Here is a 25524-nt window from a genome sequence, read left to right on the forward strand (position 1 = left end):
GGAATTTGAAAGACTAGAGACCAGTTAGTTAAATATAGGCATTCATTTTAATTCTATAGATGAAAACAATCAAGTTAGGTTAGCTTTTAGCTTCAGCAATGGTATAGAATGACAGTTCTTCTATTTGACAGTGTGTACAGTATTACAGGTAGCTTCTTAGGAAATTAAATGTTCAGATACATCAGGATATGTAAATAGCTCCTTCATATCACATTTATAGTCTTTCACTTAGAGTTGAGGTACATTGATAAATTGTTAATATAAATGAATGAAGATATTCATGTGTGGCACTAAAGTAAGGCATTAAAGTAAATCAAAGTGAAAGAAAGTGGGCAAAGGTCAAACTACATCTGAATGGTATGAGGCAAATCTCAGTGATATAATTAGTATATTGTCTTATATAGATTTATATCTAATTAGAAAGTATCATTATAGGAAAACAGAGTAAGCTATGGACACATAAGAGGTGCAGCAATATCAAAGTAGGGCTAACTGGGAAGATAGTTTTTGTTTGTGGCAAATGTTCGGGTGTTATAAACACTGAAAATGTGCAAAGAACAGCTTCTATCACATTCCAGGGAGAAAAACTACATTTAGTTGATAGCTTCTGTTACCTACAGGACCAAGTCAGTAGCGGGGTGGATGCTCTGAAAATGTAGCTGCTAGAATAAGAATAGCCTGGGCAAAGTTCAGAGAGCTCCTACCTCTGCTGGCGACAAAGGACCTTTTGCTCAGAGTAATAGGTAGACTGTATGACGCATGTGTATGAACAGCCATGCTACATGGCAGTGAAACATGGGCTGTGACTGCTGAGGACATGCGTAAGCTTGCAAGGAATGAAACCAATATGCTCTGCTGGATGTGTAATGTTAGTGTGCATACACAACAGAGTGTAAGCACCCCGAGAGAAAAGTTGGATTTCAGAAGCATCAGGTGTAGTGTGCAAGAGAGACGTTTGCGTTGGTATGGTCATGTGTTGTGAATGAATGAGGACAGCTGTGTGAAAATGTGTCACACCCTATCAGTTGAGGGAAACCTGTGGAAGAGGTAGACCCAGGAAGACCTGAGATGAGGTGGTGAAGCATGACCTTCGAACATTGGGCCTTACTGAGGCGATGACTAGTGACTGAGACCTTTGGAGATATGCTGTGCTTGAGTGAGACCATAGCCTGTGGCCTATGCCAGTGGGTGTAATCAGTTCACTTAAGAATACCCCTCATTCATTGACCTATTGAGGCAAGTGAAATCAAAATCAAAATCAAAATTGCTGGCGTGGCCAATGACAGTACTGCCGATTGGCACTCGTGCCAGTGGAACGTTAAAAGTACATCCGAGCATGGGGTGTAACCAGCCCACTTATGAGTACCTCTCATTCACTGGACAATAAACTTTGCTTGCGAAGACCTATTGAGGCAAGCGAAATTAAATCAAAATTGCTGATGTGGCTGATGACAGTACCGTCTGATTGGCATTTGTGCTGGTGGAATGCTAAAAGCACATCCGAGCATGATTGTTGCCAGGGCCACGGATTGGCTCCCATGCCGGTGGCATGTAAAATGCACCATTCGAGCTTGATCGTTGCCAGTGTTACTTTACCGGCACATGTGCCTGTGGCACATGAAATATAACATTCGAGTGTAATCATGGTCAGTGCAACGTTATGCCTCCATTCATCTTCCCCCACAGCCTCAAACTCAACACTGAGGCCTACATCAAGTGCCTGGAGGAGGTAGTGTTGCCCTAGGTCAAGAGGGTGGCTGCTGGAAGACATTATGTCTGGCAACAGGACTTTGCACCATACCACACAAGCAGGAGAACCCAGTCATAGCTGTCAGACAATTTCTGCAATCACATCACTCCTAACGTCTGACCACCAAACTCCCCAGACTGCAACCCTCTTGATTATTATGCGTGGGGTGCAGTTGAGTGAGAGACCAACAAAACTCCTTGTAACACCAAAGATGAACTGAAGGCAAGGATTATGGCAGATTTCACCAGCTTAAACAAAGAGACCATCCAGAAGTGTTGCAGGAAATTCTAAAGTCGTCTGGAGGCCATGGTTGAAGCCAATGGCGATTTTATTGAATAAATTTACTCTTTAGTATTTCAAGTTATTTTTATGCAGTTTTGATAAATATGTCTGTTACAATGAGATGTCAGTATTATTTTCATTTTTGCATAACTTAGATGACAATATATTCACTGCACCCTGTATATATACACGCACACACACACACATACACACACACACACGCACACACACTTATATGTGTGTGCATGTGTATATATATAAATCTACATATATATATATATATAGAAAACAGATTCCATCACACTCCAGGGGGAGAAACTAGAAGTAGTTGATAGTTTCCGCTACCTGGGTGACCAAGTTAGTAGTGGAGGTGGATGCACAGAGAGTATCACCACTAGAATACGAATAGCCTGGGCAAAGTTCAGAAAGCTTCTACCCCTACTGGCGACAAAGGGTCTCTCGCTCAGAGCGAAAGGTAGATTGTATGATGCATGTGTGCGAACTGCCATGCTTCACGGTAGTGAAACATGGGCTGTGACTGCAGAGGACATGCGTAGACTTGAAAGAAATGAAGCTAGCATGATCCGCTGGATGTGTAATGTCAGTGTGCATGCATGACAGAGTGTAAGCACCCTAAGAGAAATGCTGGATATAAGAAGCATCAGATGTGGTGTGCAAGAGCGACGCTTGCGATGGTATGGTCATGTACTGCGGATGGATGAGGAGAGATGTGTGAAGAAGTGCCACTCCCAAACAGTTGAAGATATCAGGGGGAGAGGTAGACCCAGGAATACATGGGATGAGGTAGTCAAGCATGACCTCAGAGCGTTGGGCCTCACTGAGGCAATGGCAAAGGACCGAGATCTCTGGAGATATGCTGTGACTGCAAAGACCCGGGCTGCTTCCTGCATCAGTTCTGCATAGCCCCTGCCCATTCAAAGTACCCTGGATCCCAGAACGTCCTGCTGTGCTTGAGAAGGCCTGTTGAGTCAAGTACATGAACATGAACGTCGAAATAAATATCAATGGAAATAGTAGTTGTGATGCCTGTGCCGGTGGCACATAAAAAGCACTATCCGAACGTGGCCGATGCCAGCACCGCCCCGACTGGCTTCTGTGCCGGTGGCACATAAAAAGCACCATTTGAACGTGGCCGATGCCAGCGCCATTCCGACTGGCTTCTGTGCCGGTGGCACATGAAAAGCACCATCCGAATGTTGCCAGCACCGCCTTTGCTGGCTTCCGTGCCACTGGCATGTTAAAAGCTCCAACCGATTGTGGCCAATGCCGGACCCCCCCTGGCACCTGTGCAGGTGGCACGTAAAAAGCACCCACTACACTCACGGAGTGGTTGGCGTTAGAAAGGGCATCCAGCCGTAGAAACTCTGCCAGATCAGACTGGAGCCTGGAGCAGTCCCTGGCTTCCCAGACCCCGGTCGAACCGTCCAACCCGTGCTAGCACGGAAAACGGACGTTAAACGATGATGATGATGATGATGATGATGTATATATACACACACACATGTATATCACAGTGTGTCCCATCAGTAAGGTAATATTTTAATATGTTAGGGCGGTGAGCTGGCAAAATTGTTAGCACGGTGGGCAAATGCTTAGTGGTATTTCGTCTGCCGTTACATTCTGAGTTCAAATTCTGCCAAGGTTAACTTTGCCTTTCATTCTTTTGGGTTGATTAAATAAGTTCCCAGTTACACACTAGGGTTGATTTATTTGACTTAATCCGTTTGTCTGTCCTTGTTTGCCCCTTCTGTGTTTAGCCCCCTCTGTGTTTAGCCCCCTGTGGGCAATAAAGAAATAAATAAGTATTTAAATATGTTTTATGCTAAAGATACTAATTGATATATGGGACACAAATATGTATAAGATACATTCTTGGAGAATATTTTTGAAACACTACCAAGTATTTGCAACTGGCAAACTACTTATTTCCAATAATAAGCAATTATGCAAATAAATAATGAATAAAAAGACATAAACATTGCAGTATTTTCTGTCCCAGTCAAAGACAGAGTTTGAACTGAAATTAGAGATGGAATATATTAAAAGACAATTTAATTATTTCTCTGTGACTCTTCTAGCAACACCTCAGCTAGTCATCATTTATTTGTATGTGCATGTGTGTGAACTTGTATGTGTAGTATGTGTCTCAGTGTATACTAGTGTCACTAGGCCTAGTGGTTAGAGCAGCGGACTCGTGGTTGAGGGATCGTGGGTTCGAATCTTAGAACGGGCGATTGTGTGTTTATGAACAAAACACCTAAGTTCCACGTGGCTCCAGCAGAAGGTAATGGCGAATCTCTGCTGACTCTTTCACCACAACTTTCTCTCACTCTTTCCTCCTGCATCTTGCAGCTCACCTGCGACGGACCGGCGTCCTGTCCAGCTGGGGAACCTATACACCAAGGAAACCGGGAAACCAGCCCTTATGAGCTAGGCATAGCTCAAGAAAGAACAAACAACAAAAACAACTCAGTGTATGTCTTTTATCTTTTACTTGTTTCAATCATTGGACAGCAACCATGCTGGGGGCACCACCATGGAAAGTTTAGTCAAACAGATGGACGCCAGCATTTTTAAAAAAAACTTTGCAATTACTCTCTCAGTCTCTTTTGCTGAACTTCTAAGTTTCAGAGATGTAAACAAACCAACACTAGTTGTCAAGGGGTTGTAAGGGACAAACATTGTGACACACATAGATATATACATACACACACATACCCATACATACATACATACATGCATACATACATACATACATACATACATACATACATACATACATACATAGATGTATACATACACACACATACCCATACATACATGCATGCATGCATACATACATAATACATACAATGAGTTTCTTTCAGTTTCCGTCTATCAAATCCACACACAATACTTTGGTTGGCCTAGAGCTTAATTGTCCATACAAGTTACTTTTGTTGGGACGAAGTGGAGTAGAAAGAGGGATATGTGGATAAGTAGATATACTAAGATGGGAGGGTAGAATGATGGTAAGTTGGATGGATAAGAATAAAAGTAAAGCTGGTAAATAGAGAAAAAACTGAAAGGTGGTTAGGTTGAGAAATGATAAAAAAAAAGTAGGTATTTAGAGAAAACATTAAAATGATAGGCAGACAGAGAAATCAAATGAAAGGTAGGTAGATGGGGAAGACATTAGAAAATTAAGTAGTTAAAAAGGTATTTGGATAGAAAAATGAATGAATGGATGGGGACATGGTTGCATAAGGAAACAACTGGTAGTTGGAAGAAAATATGTGCAACATTACATTAAATAATTGTTTCAAATGTTGGCAGAGGGTCAGCAGTTTTTGTTGGGGGAGGGGAAGGTCGATTACATCGACCCTAGTAATTGACTGGTACATATTTCATCAACCCTGAAAGGCAAAGTCAACCTTAGCAGAATTTGAACTCAGAATATAAAGATGAGCGAAATACCACTAAGCATTTTGTCTGGCATGCCAACAGTTCCTGCAGCTTGCCACCTTATCATTACATAGGTGCAGGAGTGGCTGTATGGTAAGTAGCTTGCTTACAAACCACATGGTTCCAGGTTCAGTCCCACTGTGTGTCAACTTGGGCAAGTGTCTTCTACTATAGCCTCAGGCCGACCAATGCCTTGTGAGTGAATTTGATAGACGGAAACTGCAAGAAACTCATCATATATATATATGTTTGTGCGTCTGTGTTAGTATCCGCAACATCGCTGGTGTGTTTACATCCCTGTAACTTAGTGGTTTGGCAAAAGAGACCAATAGAATAAGTACTAGGCTTACAAAGAAAAAATCCTATATGTATGTATGTATGTATGTATGTATGTATGTATGTATATGTATGTATGTATAATCATCACTAAAAGCAACTAAGGGTGCAAGTCAGCACCAGCATTGCTTGAAACTCTTAGCCATAAACAGAGCATTTTCTGTTCAACAGGACACTATCTACTGACTGACAAGGGGTTGCTCTGTTGAACAGAACACTATCTTACTGAATGACAATGGGGTGCTCTGTTGAACAGAAAATATTCTGTTCATGGCTAAGAGTTGTTTTCACTCTTATTTCTAATAATGCTGGTGCTGACTTGTACCCTTAGTGACTTTTAGTGACGATTGTACTTGTGCCTTTTGGTTTTAAATTGCAAGCCAGATATATCTATATATATAAAACTGAAAATGTGTGTCTATGTGTCAGTCTGTATATGCTAATCCCTAAAACTCGAGAAGTACCCAACCGATTTCATTCAAATTTTATACATGCATTACTTAGGGTCCATAGAGTGTCATGGGCCAAAAATATTTTAAACTTCATGCCTAATGCAGGCCTGGTGCAATCTTTTATACTGGTTTGGTATTACATGTCAAAGTGAAAGAATAACATCTATATTGTAATGTGATATAATATTGGTTCACTTTTATTCTTTCACGATTAATTCTAATGTGATAAAAGATCATCTTATTTTACACATTTACTGTTCAATTATCAGTTAATAATTATTGCAGTAGTTGCAAGGTATTTACAGTTACATATTAACTCTTAAGTTAACATTTAATATATGTGCTTAATCTATATATACAAAATTATTTGTCTGTCTGTCTGTTCCCTTTGCATTCTCAAATGGCTGCACCATATTAAATGAAATTTTACAAGGTAATAGTATTACATGTGTCAACATGTAATTTTTTTCATTTCCATTAAAACAATATAACATTTTATAGAGATAATCTTTCTATAGTCAAATATAGTACAGGACATTTTATACCATGATGACGACAATGCCACATTTTATATATGAGTGTATGAGTGTGCATGTATCTGTCAGTGTGTGTGTGTGTGTTTCCGCATTCAAAGACAATGTCGCATTTTGTATGTGAGTGTATATGTGTCTGAGTTTGTGTGTGTTTCTGCATTAGGTACACTATTCAACACACACCCACACATCTACACATACATGTGATGACTGACATGTGTGAATGTATGTCTGTCTGTTTCTCTTACTATATAGTATTACATCCCACGACTGTCAACATGTTATTTGTTTTTCATTTTGATTAAAAAAGATATATTTCATACACATAATCTTTCTATAGTCAACTATAATAGTACAAGACATTTTATATGAGTGTATCTGTCTGTATGTGTGTTTGATACATACAAGATAGTAAAGGACATTTTATACCACAACAACGATGATGTCATATATATGAGTGTGTATGTGTGTGGGTATATGAGTGTGTATGTCTCTCTGACTGTGTGTGTGTTTCCACGTTAGGTACATTATTAAGCACATACACATCTACACATACATATACACATGCGACGACTGACATGCGTGAATGTATGTCTGTATGTTTCTCTCTTACTATATGTATATGACTGTATGTGAGAGTGTGTGTGTATCATCACATTTTGTATATGAATGTGTATGTGTCTATGAGTGTGTGTGTGTTTGTGCGTCCATTACCTATGTTATTAAACACATACATACATCTAAGCATACATATATATATGTGACGAGAATGGCTGGAGGTGAAACTATTGACAACTTATACAGACACACACACACACACACACACACACACACACACACACGCACACACACACACACACACATTTATGTAGTTCCAGTATATTTATATGCATATAAATGTAATGGATGTGTATATAACAATAGTAATGATGATAATAATAATAATAATAATAATAATAAATAATAATAATAATAATAATAATAATAATAATAATAATAGAAATAATAATAATAATAATAATAATAATAATAATAATATAATAATAATAATAATAATAATAATAATAATAACAACAACAATAATAACAATAATAATAATAATGATAATAATAATAATAATAGTAATATTTATCCTACATTATATCTGTACAACTTGATGCAACCCTGAAAAACTGGCTCACAAGTCAGCATCATTAGATGATGGCTGGCATAATGGAATAGGAGCTTTATTTGCATATTCAAAATGCTTCCCATAAACAAATTTAGAAGCGGTATATATATATATATAAGTACATTAATTCAATGAAATGAAAATCAATGTGTATATATATATATACATATATATATATATATATATATATATATATATATATATTATATATATATATATATATATATATATATATATAATATATATATATATATATATATATTATATATATATATATATATATATATAATATATATATATCTAAACGCATATAAACATGCAGACACATATATATTCTTTTATCTCAATAACTACTTGCATTGTGTGTGTATGCATTAGTGTGTGAGCCCGTGTATATGTGTGCATGGGTGTGTCTGTGTGTGTATGTGCACATGTGTATGTCTGTGTGTGCAGCAAAGTGCATGAGTAGGTGTGTGTGTGTGCATTGTTAAATTTATGTTGTTTTTATGTTTAAAGTGTAACGTGTATTTATGAGACTATGTCATTGCATGAATATTTACATGCACATACATACATACACACACACACACAGGTACACACACACAGATATATACACATAAACATGCACACATACAAACACACACACACAGTTGTATGAATGGTTGAATGAATGTATATCAAGTACATTAGAGTGTGTATGCTAATATTGTGAAAATGTGTGGGTGCGTATTTCTTGACTTTTTGTAGATATTCATGTATATGAAGTGTATTCCAGAAGTTTAGAGACTTTTTTTAGGAGCATTTATAAATGTCATAAAAAAAATAAATAAATGCGCCCTTTTAAAGCCTATCCAGGCTCATGGGCCCGGATTCCCAGTTTCAATGGCATATGTGTTCTCCAGCTGGATGGGACGCCAGTCCATTGCAGTGTTACTAATTTTTGCCAGCTGAGTGGACTGGAGCAACGTGAAATGAAGTGTTTTGCTGAAGAACACAATGCGTCGCCTGGTCCAGGATTCGAAACCACAATCTTACAATAATGATGCTGACACCCTAGCCACTAAGCCACATGCCTCCACTTAGAAAAGTCATAGATTATTGTAATTTTAGTATATTTCTATATATCTGATAAGCTGACCTGCCAACTTTGTTATTCCAGATTTAAGAAGCTGTAAAACACACTCAACTAAATACTGCTTGTCACAGCTGACTTGTTTGGAGAATGCAGCTGGGACATGAAGACAATTTGGAAGCTTACTATGCCTCCAATAAAGTTCAAGTTAAACTGGACAAAAATGCTACAGAAACTTAGGAAAAGCTCCAGACTGTCAATGGATCAACTTGTATGACCTGAGCATCTGTTTTTCACTGGTACAAGAGGCCAAGTGAAGCAGGCTCGCTGGGAATCTCATGATGACCCATTTTTTGCAAAAGTAAATGCATCATCTACATCCCCTGGGTTCCCTCTAGTTAGATGGTTGACAAAGGGTACTTTGTTGAGACTTTGAGGACAGTCAGGAAGAGATTTCATTGCAAAAGGCTAGAGTCCCTGCAACAGGACAATGCACCAGTCCCCAATTCCACCCTGTTAATTAACTGCTTGATAGAAATGGGCATCAAAACTGCCCCTCACTCTCCCTATAGCTCAGATGTTGCTCCCTGTAACTTGGTTGTTCTCCAAGCTGAAGGAGAAGGTGGAGATGGCTGTGTCAAGGAACCTGGACACCTTCAGTTAAAAGGACTTGCGTGAGGTCTTCATGAAGTGGCTTGTGTACTATAACAAGTGCTTTAAAGTTAGAGGATTCTACTTTGAAGGAGATTAGAATTTTTTAATTCTTTGAAATTAATAAATGTCTCGCCTGAAAAAGTCTTAAAACTTCTGGAATGCCCCTTGTACTTTTTTTTTTATCTTGTTTCAGTCAAGTGTGGACATGGTAGGGCACTGCCTTGAAAGAATTTTTTTAGTTGAATGAATCAACCTCAGTACTTAGTTTGTCTCATTTTCTTTAAGCCTGGTACTTACTTATTCTATCAGTCTCATTACTGAACCACTAAGTTTGGAGACATAAACACACCAACACAAGTTGTCAAGCAGTGGTCAGGGACAAACACTGATACACCCCACCCCACACATGTGCACATGATGAGCTTCTTTCAGTTTCTGTCTACCAAATCCACAAGGCTTTGGTTGGCATGAGACTATAGCTGAAGATATTTGCTCAAGGTGCCATGCAGTAGGACTGAACCAGGAACCATATTTAATACACAACCAAAAGAGCTACTAATAGTTTCATGCTTTTATGATACTTTAACTAGGCATATTTATAAAATACGCCATGTATCTCAAGCATGTACTAGATTCATTCAAGAAGTTTTGAAACTTTTTCAGCTGATGTATACATGTATACACACATATACTCTTTTAGTCTTTTACTTGTTTCAGTCATTTGACTGTGGCTATGCTGGAGCACTGCCTTTAGTCGAGCAAATCGACCCCAGGACTTATTCTTTGTAAGCTTAGTACTTATTCTATTGGTCTCTTTTGCCGAAACACTAAGTTATGGGGACGTAAACACACCAGCATCGGTTGTCAAGCGATGTTGGGGGGACAAACACAGATACACAAACATATACACACACACACATATACATATATATATGATGGGCTTCTTTCAGTTTCTGTCTACCAAATCTACTCACAAGGCTTTAGTCGGCCCAAGGCTATAGTAGAAGACACTTGCCCAAGGGGCCACGCAGTGGGAATGAACCCGGAACCATGTAGTTCGTAAGCAAGCTACTTACCACACAGCCACTCCTGCGCCTAATGTATACATAATATATATATATATATATATATATATATATATATATATATATATATAATGTATATACATACACAAACACACACATATATATATGTATGCTTATGTATGTATATATATTTTCAAGTATGCTTTTGTTCAGGAGATTTTGAATAACTTCGCTTCAGTATTCATGTACTTCTGTATATGTGTCAGTATTTCTATCTTTGTATGCAAACTTGTATGTGTGTGTACATGTATACTTGTGTGTGTGTGTGTGTGTGTGTGTGTGTGTGTGTGTGTGTGGGTATGTATGCATGTGTGTGCATCTGTGTACATGTGTGTTTGTGTGTGTGTGTGTTGTGTGTGTCTGTGTGTGTGCACGTGTGACTGTATGTGTGAAGATGTGTCTGCATTTCAAAGTGTATCCTTAAGTGTTTACATGCACATGTGCTTATATGAGTATGTGTATAAATATGTAAGTGGGCGAGTATGTGTGTGTTATACAAAGCCATGCATACAAAAAATAAATTAAATTTGTTGGTGTTAAGGGATATTAAAAAAGTGAAAACAAATTAGTAAGTTGCAATAATGTTAATGTTGAAAAGCTTGTTGGTGGCCTAACACATAAATGCACCTATACACACACAAACACACACAAAGTTACATCCATACTTGCGCACACACACACACATACACACATACACACACACATACACACACACACATGCACTTTCATGCATGTATAGTTACACTCAGATACATACACTCATACATGCACACATACACACTCACACACACACACACACACACATACACATTCACATTTATACTCACATACTCATACCTGCATATATACATATACACACATGCACACTCAAACCCACATTCCTACTCACGTACTGATACATACACACCTATACTGACATGGGTACACAAATTCATGCACACACATGCATACTCACAGACACTCAAATTCACATTCATACTCATACATACACACACATACACACACAGATGCATACCCACAGACATAGACACAAAAGCACATTCATACACACATACTCATACACACGCACACAAAAATGTACAAATTCACACACACACATTCGTATACCACATACACGCTTTGGCAGTGAAAAACCATAAACACCATTTTAACACATGCAGATCTCATCATGGAAAACTGCATTAATCTTATGTGTTAAGGTTTTAAACAATCACTATTGGAATGCATCATATTGCAAGAAGTGAAGCATTTACTTTTAATTCATAAGACCGACATAGGGCGGCAAGTTCAGAGAAATGGTAGAGTACCTTAACAGATGCTTTGACGTGTTTCATTTCATCTTGATCTGCGTTCTGTGTCCCAAATCTCCCCTGGATCGATTTTGCACTTTGTTCCTCTGGGGGTCGATAAAATAAGTACCAATAATATGTGTGATTCAGTGCAGTTGACTGGTAAATCAACTGCTACCCAGAATGTCTGGTGATTAAATCAAAAGACAGCTGTTGTAAGACAAATGGTAGTAACTTCTTTTCTTTATATAATTAGTCTTTCTTTCATTTTTTTTTTGTTTTGGAAATTTTACTGTAATATTTTTTATTGTATAGCATGTCATATTGTATTATATCCAACCATATAAAATGATACTGTATTGTTCCACATCATTCTATATATAAGTTACACTAAGATTATATGCTACTCAAACAAGGGTACCCAAAACAATAAGAAAGCGAGCAAATGAGAAAAGCCTGTATGTGTTCACTCAACCTGCTAGATGTAGCAGCCAAATATTTCTCAAATTACACTTTATTGTCTTAAAAATAGGAAGAACACATTTGATTATGTTGTCCTAGATAAGCAATGCCTGGAAATAATAAGAAGTTTCACACACACACACACACACACACACAACACACACACACACACACACACACACACACACACACACACACACACACAATTACAAAGAATATGGAGACTGGTACATCTTCAAATTTTTCTTTTAATTTAACACTTAGTCATACAGCATAATTAGTAAGTTAATATAACTGACTCATATTTCTGCTGTACTGAGGGTCGTTCTGTAAGTGTGGTTTGCTTGTAGAAAGTGTATTAGCACCTATTAAACAGCATTGCTGAGCGCCCATACACACACACACACACACACACACACATACACACACACACACACACACACACATATATATCTAAATATATGTTTATATATATACATGAGAAGTATTGGTGTCCAGAAGACCCAAGGTGGCAGGTAAGGTTATGTAAGTGCTATGGAAGAACAGTAGTTAAACTCTCAGTTTGATAATAATACGAGTGAGGAGTCTAATGCGGATCTTGTATGAGCATGTATATGTTAAATAAAATGAGACAACAAAGCCAAGGTTGTGTGGAATTTTCAGGACATTTATGAAGTGAAAGTTAGTCTTACAGCTGTTTCTGGGATATTAGCGGTATACCTTCATCAGAGATGATATAAAATTGTTAAATTGAGGGGAAATAGTTGAGTTTGATATAAGGAGTTAATTTGAAAAAAGATGGATATAGGAAGTATAAAGGGAAATAAGAGAATAGAAATAAAAATAAAAATATATGCAGGATGTTATAGTTGCAGTTCCATTACCCAAGGAAAGTAGTGTGTAGGAGTGGTAGAAATGCTTCTTGTCCATGGTATGTAAATTCCAACAGGAGTTCATATTTTGCCATTACAAATGGAAAGTGTGGAGATGTAGATTCCATGTGCTATTCATTCAAAGGGGTCTTGTGGTGTGAATGAAATTTTGAGAATGTAGTAGTAGTATTAAGTAGATAGAGAGGAAAGAAAAGAGAAAAGATGTGTATGTTAAAATGAAGAGAAAGGTCAAAAGGAATAGGTGAGGAAAGAAGAAAGAAATCCTTTTTTAATATATTAGACTCCAACTTCTCTCATTAACATGAATAGTACTCTATCTTTAATAGATCTACTTTAAAGCAATCCTACTCTTCCCCACCTGACTCTGAGTCTAACGTAACAGCCTCCAATAGATGAAAACTGTCTCTATTATCAAAATATACACTGAAACAACTCTGAATACATGAACACCTAACACATATTTAGCTCCAACAGTGAACCCAATACTTTAGGCCATAACAAAAACCCAACCAATCCTACTAACACTAACCAGAATACTAGTACCCTGACCTCCACCACAAATACAAATATGATAAATAATAACAACGATAGAAATAATAATAATAGTAGCAATGTTAATAACCTAGACCAATCCACCCCCATCTCTAACCTCTCTTCAAACAGTATTACTTCCTCCATTCCTAAGAATAATCCCCACAATGTACTACCATGTAACTGCTACCCTGGGATCACTTGCCCTCTACAAACCTGTTGCAGGAGATCTAATGTAATTTACAAATGCACCATCCTCAACACGCTACACAATTCTACAACTATATATATAAACTTTAAACAGAGATATGCTGCACATCTCAATTCTTTTAGATATGATAAACACAGTAAATCCACAACTCTCACCAGTCACATACATCTTCTTAAAAATAGCTTTTGATAAGTTAAAAGAAAAAAAAAATATTTTTGGCAAACATTGACCCAAACTTGCCAACTTGCCAATTTAAGAGAATCCCTATTCCAATAACTTGAACCTGTCTGGCCTAATGTGCCAAAATTGTTCTTTCTTTAATAAAACTGTTATCAAAATGTCACATGTATATCAATTTTAGATAAATGCTTATAGATAAAATTTTTTATAACATTATATTGCAGGAAGATTTTTTTCTCTTTTATTTCAAAATTCAAGTATCACCGAAATACCTGGAACATGTCACTGCTGGCACATGTGTCCCCATCAGTGACCAACACCATCATCATTACCATCACCCCAACATCACCATCATCTTATCACCATCATCATTATATATATATATACATATATATCTGTATATATATATATATATAAGTAAATAGACACTCCATAAAACATTGTTTTATGTTTCAGTTGACTGTTTAATCATGTCGTGTACAAAAGAAGCCTTGGAACTGTCCAAATTTCAAAGAGGCTGTATTGTGTGTCATTCTGAAGGTGGACATAGTGTAAAAATCACAGAAATCATTGGGATCCCACTTTCTACAGTTGTTAGGGTGATTGTGCAATTCACAAGAAAAGGGAAGGAGTCCACATAACCTTACCCTGGCCAACCAGGGCCCTCTGACAAGACCCTTTGCTTTGTTAAGTGAAGTGTGGAGGATAATCCTCATTGTAAGGCCTCTGACATAGCAGAACAAGTTGATGTCAGTCCCAGAATAGCTGTTAGGTATCTCCACAAACTTGGCTACTATGGCAGAGCAGCAAGAAAGAAGTCACTTTTTCAACCAGCCAATATCAAGTGGAGAAAAGGTTGGGCCAGTGAGATGATGGAGTGGTTACTAGCATTTTAGAACACTATCATATTTCCTGATGAGTCCAGATTTTCTGTATTTTCTGACAGTGATCGAGTGTGGGTCTGGAGACTGATCAAGAATTTCACATGTAAAGATTGTTGCTAACAATGAAACAAAGCAGCTATTCTGTGATGGTCTGGGAAGCAATTTAGAGCAATTGTCAATCAAAGCTGGTGGAGTGTGATGGAAACATAAACTCAGATAAATATGTGTCCATATTGCAGACAGGATTCCTTCCGATCTTCTCCAATGGTGAAATGATTAAAGAAGACCATTTTTGGAAGATGGGGCTCCTTGTCACATGGCTAAAAAGACCCAGGATTGGTTGGAAAAAAATGGCATTAAAAAACTTCCATGATAAAGCCAGTCACCAGATGTGAACTCTATTGAACACCCCTGGGGCATAATGGACAGGACACTTCATAAAAAGAACAAGAAAGCTTCCTCAAAGCCAGATTTTTTGAGATTACTGCATGAAACTTGGCAAGAAATTCCCTAAGAAAATATTTGTCATCTGATCAGAGAAGAAAACAAAAGACTAAATTTTAATTTTAAAATGCTGATTTTTGTGACTAAAAATTCTTCAAGGTGTTGCCCCAGCATGGCCACAGTCCAATGACTGAAGCAAGTATTAAAAAAAAGCTGGGGGTCGATACATTTGACTGAAAATTCCTCAAGGCGGTGCCCCAGCATGGTCATAGTCCAATGACTGAAACAAGTAAAAAGATTTTTAGAAAGTAAAAGAAAAAAAACGAAAAAGAGCAAAAAAATATAACTGTGGGGGTTTTGTTTGCTTTTGCACTTTAACTAAGGTTTTTTTTCCCAAGGGCTTTTGCCTTAGTGGGGATTTGTCTTAGGGAGTTTTTGTCCGGATCCCTACACACACACACACACACACACATGGTGGTTGTCTACATCTTTGACAGAGCTTGACCACCTCTTGTACTTACACCTTAGATCATGGTGTTTGATGTGGCTTTTTCAACCAGACAATGTTTTGAAAAGACACCCACATAAATTGCATACCTGCTTTGGACCACCAAGAGCTGCAGATAAGTTCTGATCTTTGTGGATCTTAAAATATCTTTTGAAGCCTCTGTTAGATTTGCAGACCTTATGGTATACACGGCATTGACAGGTATGCATCCATCCATACATACATACATACATACTCACACACACATACACACATATGCACACACACACACACACACACACACACACACACACATACACACACACACACACACACAATTATACGTACATATATACATGCATACATACACAATGGACTTTTTTTAGTTTCTGTCAACCAAATCCACATATATGGCTTTGGTTGACCCATAGCTTTAGTAGAAGATGTTTGCCTAATGTACCATGTCACACAGTGGAACTGAACCCATGACCAAAAGCTTGAGATGCAACACACAGCTACATCTGCATCTATTAACTACACAGACATGCCACAGATACAAAAACAAAAGCAAACTTTCTTTTTGGATATACATATAATTGATAGTATGATAACTAAAATTCATGTTGACCACAACTTTGCATTTGCATGGCAGTTGAATAAAACTTGAAGTCACAATGTTCATGAATTTTGTAAATATTCTATTCTCCTCTTAAACTTACTTTAACTCTTTTACATGTCTGGTAAGTTCACCGTCATCAATCCACTGCAGAGAAAGTTCACCGTCTTCAGTTCACCGCAGGAAATGTTCACTGTTATCAATTCACTGCAGGGGAAGTTCACCATCATCAATTAATGATTTTTTTTGCAATAAAATAGTTTTTAACTATTAATGGCGAGATGATATGGATATCATAAGGGACGTTAGCCATCCGAATGTGGCTAGGGACAGGGCAGGGCGGTGGGGGTGTTACTGATGCATTTAGCCCCAAGCGATCATCAACGTCACCAGGAGGGCTGACGCCATCACGGCATCCTCTAGCCTGCAAAGGGAGATCATTCCCCAAAGAAGCGGATGCCACATACGGACCCAGGTTTCAAGGTGTTTGCCTATTATCAACGTATGGCAGGCACCGCCCCTCGACGAACGACTCTCTGTGCAGGCTATCTATATAAAGATTTTCACAGTAAATATATTTACTGATGTAGAAAATCTGTTCGACAGCAATAATAATTCTCTAATATTTTCTTGGTAAACTTACCTTACGGTGAACTTTCTTCATGGTGAATTGATGGTGGTGAACTCTCCTGAGATGAATTGATGATGGTGAACTTACCTGTAATCAAATCTTTAGCATTTAAGCCAGTCATATCAGGCCCAAATATTCTGTTGTTACCCATGTATGTATGTATGTATGTATGTATGCATGCGTGCATGTGCATGCATGTGTCTTTGTGTCTTTGTTTATCCCCCATTACTACTTAACAACTGGTAAAAGATAAAAGATAAAAGAAATATTTCAAATATCTAAGAAATTAACTTAATATATGATTATATCTTCTGTTAATTAAACGTTCTCTGAAGTTGTCAACCTTACTACAACCAGGTATGATTGCTGACAACCCACTGGAAACCAATAGATTAGTTTCCTTGATAGTTTCAGAAATTTAATCTACTCAAGCAAGAGAGGAAAGCATCAGATAGATTGCTTTTTTTAGGTTGTCATTGTTGTTGTTGTTGTCACCATTGTCATCATTGTCAGTGTCATCATCATCAGTGTTTTAATGTCCACTTTTTCCCTTGCTTGCATGGGTCAGATGGAGTTTGCCTGAGGTGGATTTTCTATAGCTGGATGCCCTTGTCGTTGTTAATCCTTACCTGTTTCTAAATGGCCATTGTAGCTCAGGCTTCTACTGCTAGAAGCCACTTGTTGTGACCCTCAGACATCATTTTACTGACCAGTGACATCGTATGAAGTCATACTGCCATGTGATGCGTCTTTGTTTTGCAGTGCTTCTCCCCTGTCATCCATTTTTGTGATGACTGAAATAAAGGAACAGCATGCTTCTGTGAAATTCTGTTTTCTACTGGGGAAAACAGTAGCCAAAACGGTTGTCATGTTTCAAACAGCTTACAAGGACGCTGGCATGAGCAAAACACAAATTTACGAGTGGTTTCCATGCTTTATGAATAGTCAGTTATCAATTGACAACCAGCCTTGTTCAGGATGACCGTCGACCTCCCAAACGAATGAAAACATCATGAAAATTCCTGACCTGATCTTGGAGGACCATCACCAAACAATTGATGAACTTGTTGATGTGACTGGTGTGTCCTGGAGCTCCTGCCAATGAATTTTGAGTGAGGAATTGTGAATGCAAAGAGTTGCAGCAAAATTTATGCCTCTCTTGCTCACGGTAGATCAAAAGCTGTCACAACTGAATGTGTGTCATGAACTGAAAGAATGGTTGGAAATTGATCCAGATCTCTTTTCAGAGGTCATCACTGGTGATGAAAGCTGGTGCTACAGAATTTGCAAATGTGGAAGAGGTGAAGAAAAGGCAATGGAGGCATTAAAAGGCATCACTTTGTAAGAGTTCCAGCACTGCTTTGAATAGTGGAAAATGCACCTGGACCAAATGCATTGCCTCAAATGGAAAATACTTTGAAAGCAATAAAAGAGTAAATATGTAAAACTAAGTGAATAAAATAATATTGCAAAATTCTGGTTTCTTTTGGGTACACCACTCCATACATACATACATACATACATACATACATACATACATACATACATAAATATGTGACAGGTTTAATTCAATTTCTGTTAACCAAATCCACTTACAAGGCTTTTTTTTTTTGTCAAGACAGGACTATAGTAAAAGACACTTGCCAAAGCTGTCACACAGTGGGATTGAACCTGAAGCCATGTGGTTGGGAATAAAACTTCTCAACTACACATCCATGCTTGCACTTTCTTTTAGCATTATGTTTTCTGGTTCTCAAGTTGTTAACTGATTTTAGATACAGTAACAGATTTGATTTAGTTAAAACAAGCAGAGATAAAATAGAGAATTCTTAAATATCTTCAACTGTAGTCCGTGTGTTGAAGAATATGGAATCTATTTTATCCTTGTCTTTGAGTAACTATCAAAAAAATAATCCTTGAAATATATTTTATTTTATAAGATAATGACATTTGGCAGTAGAGCATAAAAAGAAATACTCTGGTAAAAATTATAATAATCCATACTTTCTCCATGGTTCTTCATTTTAATCTTTTTATTATGTTCTGTATTGTTTTATTTCCTTCTTTCCAGTTTTATGATCATTATTTTTTTCTAGTTCTTTCCCCACTTAATTTTTTTCTTATATTTTTTATTTTCTTTTATTCTTTCTTTTGCCATGTCTAACATTTTCCATTACCTGCTTTGTAATACCATATTTTATCCTTTCCTTTTATTTATTTTTCTCTTTCTCAATCTTTATCTTACTCATTCTCTGTCTCTCTGTCTTTCTATCTGTCTCTGTCTGTCTGTCTTTCTCTCTCTCTCTCTCTCTCCTCTCCTCCTCTCTCCCTCCTTCTCACAGACACATACAATCTCTGATTATTCTTCCCTGTTACACAATGATTACTAAAATGCATTTCAGCTCTTCAACCATCATTTCATTTTTCCACCCTGAATAGATTATCAAAGCAACTTCCTTTAAAAATAATCATTTATTTATACCATCTCTTTTTCCCTCCTTTTCTCGTTCACTTTCCTTTCTTTATATTTCTTTTCTCGTCATCCATTTCATTTCACCTCATTCCTTTCATCTAATCTTTTGGCTTCTACATTACATATGAGATAATCTACAGATATTTTTTCTCTCTTTCTTGATTCTCCGTTTTCTCCGTTGTGTTTCTCACAACTTCTACATATTGGCACCTGCCTGAGTAACAAATTAGAATACCTTCAACTTATACTACGGTTATTATTAGTACATCAGGTTTAATTTTATTACATATTAATCTGATACACCTGTCGTCATTCTATTCAATTTCCTCTTTTATTCAGAACCTGTAGAAGATTGTTTTCTTTCTGTTCTGCTTTTTAAGTGCAATTTAATTTTTATTGGGAAGTCTTTTGTCTTTATACGTCTATATACTCTTTACTCTTTTACTCTTTTATTTGTTTCAGTCATTTGACTGCGGCCATGCTGGAGCACCGTCTTTAGTCGAGCAAATCGACCCCAGGACTTATTCTTTGTAAGCCTAGTACTTATTCTATCGGTCTCTTTTGCCGAACAGCTAAGTTACGGGGACATGAACACACCAGCATCGGTTGTCAAGCGATGTTGGGGGACAAACACAGACACACAAACACACATATATATACATATACACGACAGGTTTCTTTCAGTTTCCGTCTACCAAATCCACTCACAAGGCTTTGGTCGGCCCGAGGCTATAGTAGAAGACACTTGCCCAAGGTGCCATGCAGTGGGACTGAACCCAGAACCATGTGGTTAGTAAGCAAGCTACTTACCACACAGCCACTCCTGCGCCTATATATATTTATATATACAAATACACAGACACACACATACATACATAAAACACACATACATACATAAAACACACATACATACATACATACATACATACATACATAAATACATACATACATACATATATGTGTACATATGTATATATGTATGCATATGTGCATGCACATACATATGCACAACATACATAGAATAGACCCATAACACACACACATGTGCACATACACATGTGCATGCACACACATGTACATACACATACATACACATGCACACACATGCACACACACACACACACACACATACACACACACTTTCATTTGCTCTTTTACTGGTATTTAATCGGGCTGTAGCAATACTCAAAGAATCACATTCTAAAGTATAGCCTATTATATTGACTCCTGTACTTATTTTGCGTTCCATGGAAGCACAAATAGTAAAGAGCACTGAATCTCCCATCCACTCATAATAATAATAATAATAATAATTGTGTACAGTGCTCAGGTGCACTACAACTCATCTAAAGTGTATATATAATCAGGTGAAGTTTCGGCGGATTTCGGAAAGCATGAGGGCCTTAAAAGATGCAGTGTCATGGCAGTCAACAACTGACGCAGGCAGTTTATTCCATGCTTCAGCAACTCTGAGCGTGAAAAAATGTTTCCAAAAGTCATGGGAGCTGTATTGTTTTCTGACTTTGTAGGCATGTCCACGTGTGTTAGACACATGGAGATAAAAAGGTGTTCAGTGTTGTTGTTGGTGAGGTGGTTGATAACTTTGTGGGTGTTTACCAAGTCCGTCGCCAAACGCCGGAGCTTCAGTGAATCCATGCCTAGGGAAACAAGGCGCTCAGAATATGGTAGGTGTCTGATGGAGGGTATGCGTTTGGTTGCACGTCTCTGGACAGATTCCAGGAGGTCAATGTTCTGTGCAAGATAGGGGTTCCAAACTGATGATGCGAATTCCAAGTGTGGTCGTACCATAGCTGTATACAGTTTTAAATAGATGGCTGGAGAGCGGCTAACAAAAGACCTGCTGAGTGATGCCAAGACACCCTCGGCCTTCCTGACAATCTTAGAGATATGCTTTGACCAACGCAGATCACTGCTGACAGTGATGCCTAGGTCACGCTCGCAAGAGGATTTCTTGATATCAGTGTTGTGGAGGGAGTATGTGAACGCAGGGTTTTTTCTCCCAAAATGCATGGTGGTACACTTGTCCACAGCCAGTTTCAGTTGCCAGTCTGTGATCCATTGCTGCATTGTGTCTAGGTCTGATTGCAGGAAAGAGTTGTAGACATCAGGATCTGTCCTCTTGATTTCAAGGTACAGCTTGATGTCGTCTGCATATTTCAATACTGTGGCATTCTTTAAATTGGCATCTATGTCGTTAATGTATGCCACAAACAAGAGGGGGCCAAGGACAGATCCCTGTGGTACACCCGATGACATCTCATATGGTGTAGAGTGCTGTCCTAGAACTGTGACTACCTCCTTTCGGCTGAGGATGAAGGATTTCAACCAGTTAAAAAGGTCATCCCCCACACCCATTGCAGGGAGTTTCACCATAAGCCTTTTGTGTGGCACAGAGTTGAAAGCCTTAGCAAAGTCAAGGTAGACAACATCCACCCATGAGCCACTGTCAGTAATCTGAGTAATGTCCTCAAGGAACTCGACAAGCTGGTCACTGCAGCTGGAGTTAGGGACAAATCCATATTGTGAGGGTCGGATGAGACTGTGAGAGCTCCAGAAGTTCCAGAGTGTTCTCTGACACACGATTCCATCAGTTTTGCAATACAGCTAGTGAGACTGACTGGGCGATAGTTGACAGGTGATGTGCGGTCGCCCTTTTTGAACAGAGGAATGACACTGGCAGTTTTCCACTGCTCTGGAGTAGCACCATTGTTGAGACAGTACTGGAAGAAAATAGAAAGCTGGTGTAAAAGGAAGTGCCTGCCACGTTTGAGAAGCAGGTATGTAACTCCATCGAGACCAGGGGAGGCATAGTTGCGCTTATTTTGAAGGTGACGTCACAGCATTGCAGGTGTAAATTCCATAGTTGTTATGGAGTTTGCTGTTAGTGATGGTGAAGATGGTACATTTTGACTTTCAACAGTGAATATGTTTGCATAGCACTCGGCAATGAGTTCTGCGCATTCCTTGGGGTCGTCAGTGATCTGGTTTGTGTGAGGGTTGCGAAGAGGGCCCACTGGAGAGTGAGGTCTCTGCTTTGAGTGCACATATTTCCAGAAAACCTTGCTGTCAGGATTGGCTGCTATGCACTGTTCAAATTCAAGCACTGCTTTTTTTGTCACTTGCTTGAGATGGTTGGAGGATTTATTCCGCTTCTTCCTGTTGGTGTCTGATTTATGCAACCTGTATTCCCGTTCAGCAGTCCGACGTTCCCTCCTGGCAAGTCGGACCGCTGAAGTTTCCCAAATTGCCCTTTTGGGGCGGTTCTTCTTTTTTTGTTTACGTGGCACTGATGCTGCACATGCTGCCCATATTGAGTCCAGGATACTCTGGAGTATAGTATTCACATCTCCAGAGTTGTAGAATTCACGCCAGTTTGGGTGCTGTAGTTCAGTGTGGTACAGGTTCCAATCTGCTCTCTTCCAATCGAAGGAAGCAGATTGGAGATGGTTCAGGTTTTTGTTGCCCGCAAGAGCCAGATTGGCGATGATCATAGCATGATCAGAGTCACCTAGAGGTTCCTCCATAGTGCAATTGATAACCGCTTCAGAAGTTGTGGTGAAGAGCAGGTCCAAGGTGTTGTCGCCTCTTGTTGGAGAGGTGACTACTTGTGACCAGTTTGAGTCCAGCACAAGCTCAACAAAATCGTTTGCACTCTGTGGCCAATGGAAGGTCTCCCAATCGATCTCAGGATGATTGAAATCGCCTGCAATAAACACATAAGTGGCTGTTTTCCTGGCAGCAGCTCGGAGGACATTGCAAAGCTGTGTGTCCCGATGGTAACTTGGGGGACGATAAACAACGCCAAGCAGGAGTGTTGACATGGTCATACGCACGTCACAGAAAAAAACTTCTTCTTGTGATTCGTTCAAATCGGCACAAGGAATTACCAAAAAATTTGAACGAACGTAGACCATCACACCACCACCACGGCGGTTAGTGCGGTCCTTACGGAAGAGGTTGTACCCCGTAATGTTGAAAACCCCATCACAGAGTAAGGAATGCGCCCATGTTTCCGTGACAGTGATGAAGTCAGGGTCAACACTTCTGACGTAGGCGTTGAACAAATGTATTTTGTTGCATAAACTGCGAGCATTTAAGGACAACAATTTGTACCCTGCTCGCAGTTTATGATGGTGTGTAGAGGATGGCAGGTTGTTCTGGCTTAGTTTCCCTGAGTTGCTGTAGTCTTTTTAGTTATTGTGGGTAGAGAGCACTCAGACCAGCTGGTATCTCTCTTCCACGTTTCAGCAGTCTTGACAAATCTCCAGATTTGGCACCTTGGGCAAGTGTGTTCTACCCTACCCCTGGGCTAACCAAAGTCTTTTGAGTGGATTTGGTAGATGGAGACTGAAAGAAACATATGGTATGCGTGATAAGGAGTTCACTTCTCAACCACATTGTTGTAGGTTCAGTTCCACTGTGTAGTACCTTGGGTAAGTGTCTACTGCTATAGTCCTGGGTTGACCACACCTGTGAGTAGATTTGGTAGATGGAAACTGAAAGAATCCTATTGTGTGTGTACATATATATATATATATATATAATATATACACACACACACATTATAGTGGGGTAGACCATTTTATGGGGTTACCCTAGGTTTCTCGCTCATAAGGGGTTTAGCATTACAGTGTATCTGCAGACCCCAAACACTGCTGGCCTGAGACCTCTTTAAAATATGGAGGGAAAAACCTTCATTTTTTAAGGGTAAAATCCTAGGTTATTATCTCCCTTTGCCATTGTCCATTGATCTTTGGCCACACTACCATCTTTTCCTTACGAGTGAGAAACCCAGGGTAACCTCATAAACCGGCCTGCCCCACTATAATATTAACTGCTCTACATCTTAGAGTGTGCTTCTCTTCTAGATTTATGTATTTCTACAAATGATATATATATATACATACACGCACCTTTCTGCTTGATAACCAGTGTTGGTGCATTTACATTCCATAATGTAAAAGTCTGGTAAAAGAAATTGATAGAATAAGTGCCAGACATAAAACAATATATATATATATGTATGTATGTAAATGTATATATATGTGAATGTATGTATGTATTTGTATACATGTATATGTGTGTGTGACTGTGTGTATGTTGTGTACCTTTATGCTGACAGTGCAGAATTGCTGTAAATGAACTGCATTCCTTTCCAGCATTCTTCAAAATCTGGCCATGAGGAACTATTACTTTGCTTGGAAATAGGTAAGGATTGATGACAGGAAAGGTATCCAGCCATAGAAAATCTGCCTCAGTTACTCCATGGAAGCAACCTATGCAAGCAAGATAAGGTGGGCATTAAAACAATGATAATGATGATGATATGTGTGTGTGTGTATTGGGTCATCCTATATATAACGTGGTTTTTTAATACTTCTAATCCAAGCTTTTCTGCTAGTTCCTCAACAGTTATGATGAGATTCCACCAGGGTCTGCAGGACATCCTCATCGAGCTCTACAGATCTTCCAGGACAAGGCACGTCTTCAAGGCTGTAGTTTTGGGTTTGGATTTTTCTGGGACCACAGTTGAGACTGGCTCACACTTATTGTCTGATTCCCATATACTGCATTAATATTCCTTGTACTTTCTGTTGCGTTG

The 25524-nt window shown here is 38.6% G+C and overlaps 1 long non-coding RNA gene across 1 annotated transcript; it reads left to right on the top strand.

The window, feature by feature from the left end:
* Nucleotides 1–1486: 1486 nt before the first annotated feature.
* LOC118762561 lies at nt 1487–23385 on the top strand. Its single transcript, XR_004998314.1, has 3 exons — nt 1487–1635; nt 21431–21434; nt 23375–23385. It is a non-coding gene; the product is annotated as an uncharacterized LOC118762561 (long non-coding RNA).
* The last annotated feature ends 2139 nt before the right edge of the window (nt 23386–25524 follow it).

This window comes from Octopus sinensis, linkage group LG3 (genome assembly GCF_006345805.1).
Source record: "Octopus sinensis linkage group LG3, ASM634580v1, whole genome shotgun sequence".
NCBI classification, from domain to species: Eukaryota; Metazoa; Mollusca; class Cephalopoda; order Octopoda; family Octopodidae; genus Octopus; species Octopus sinensis.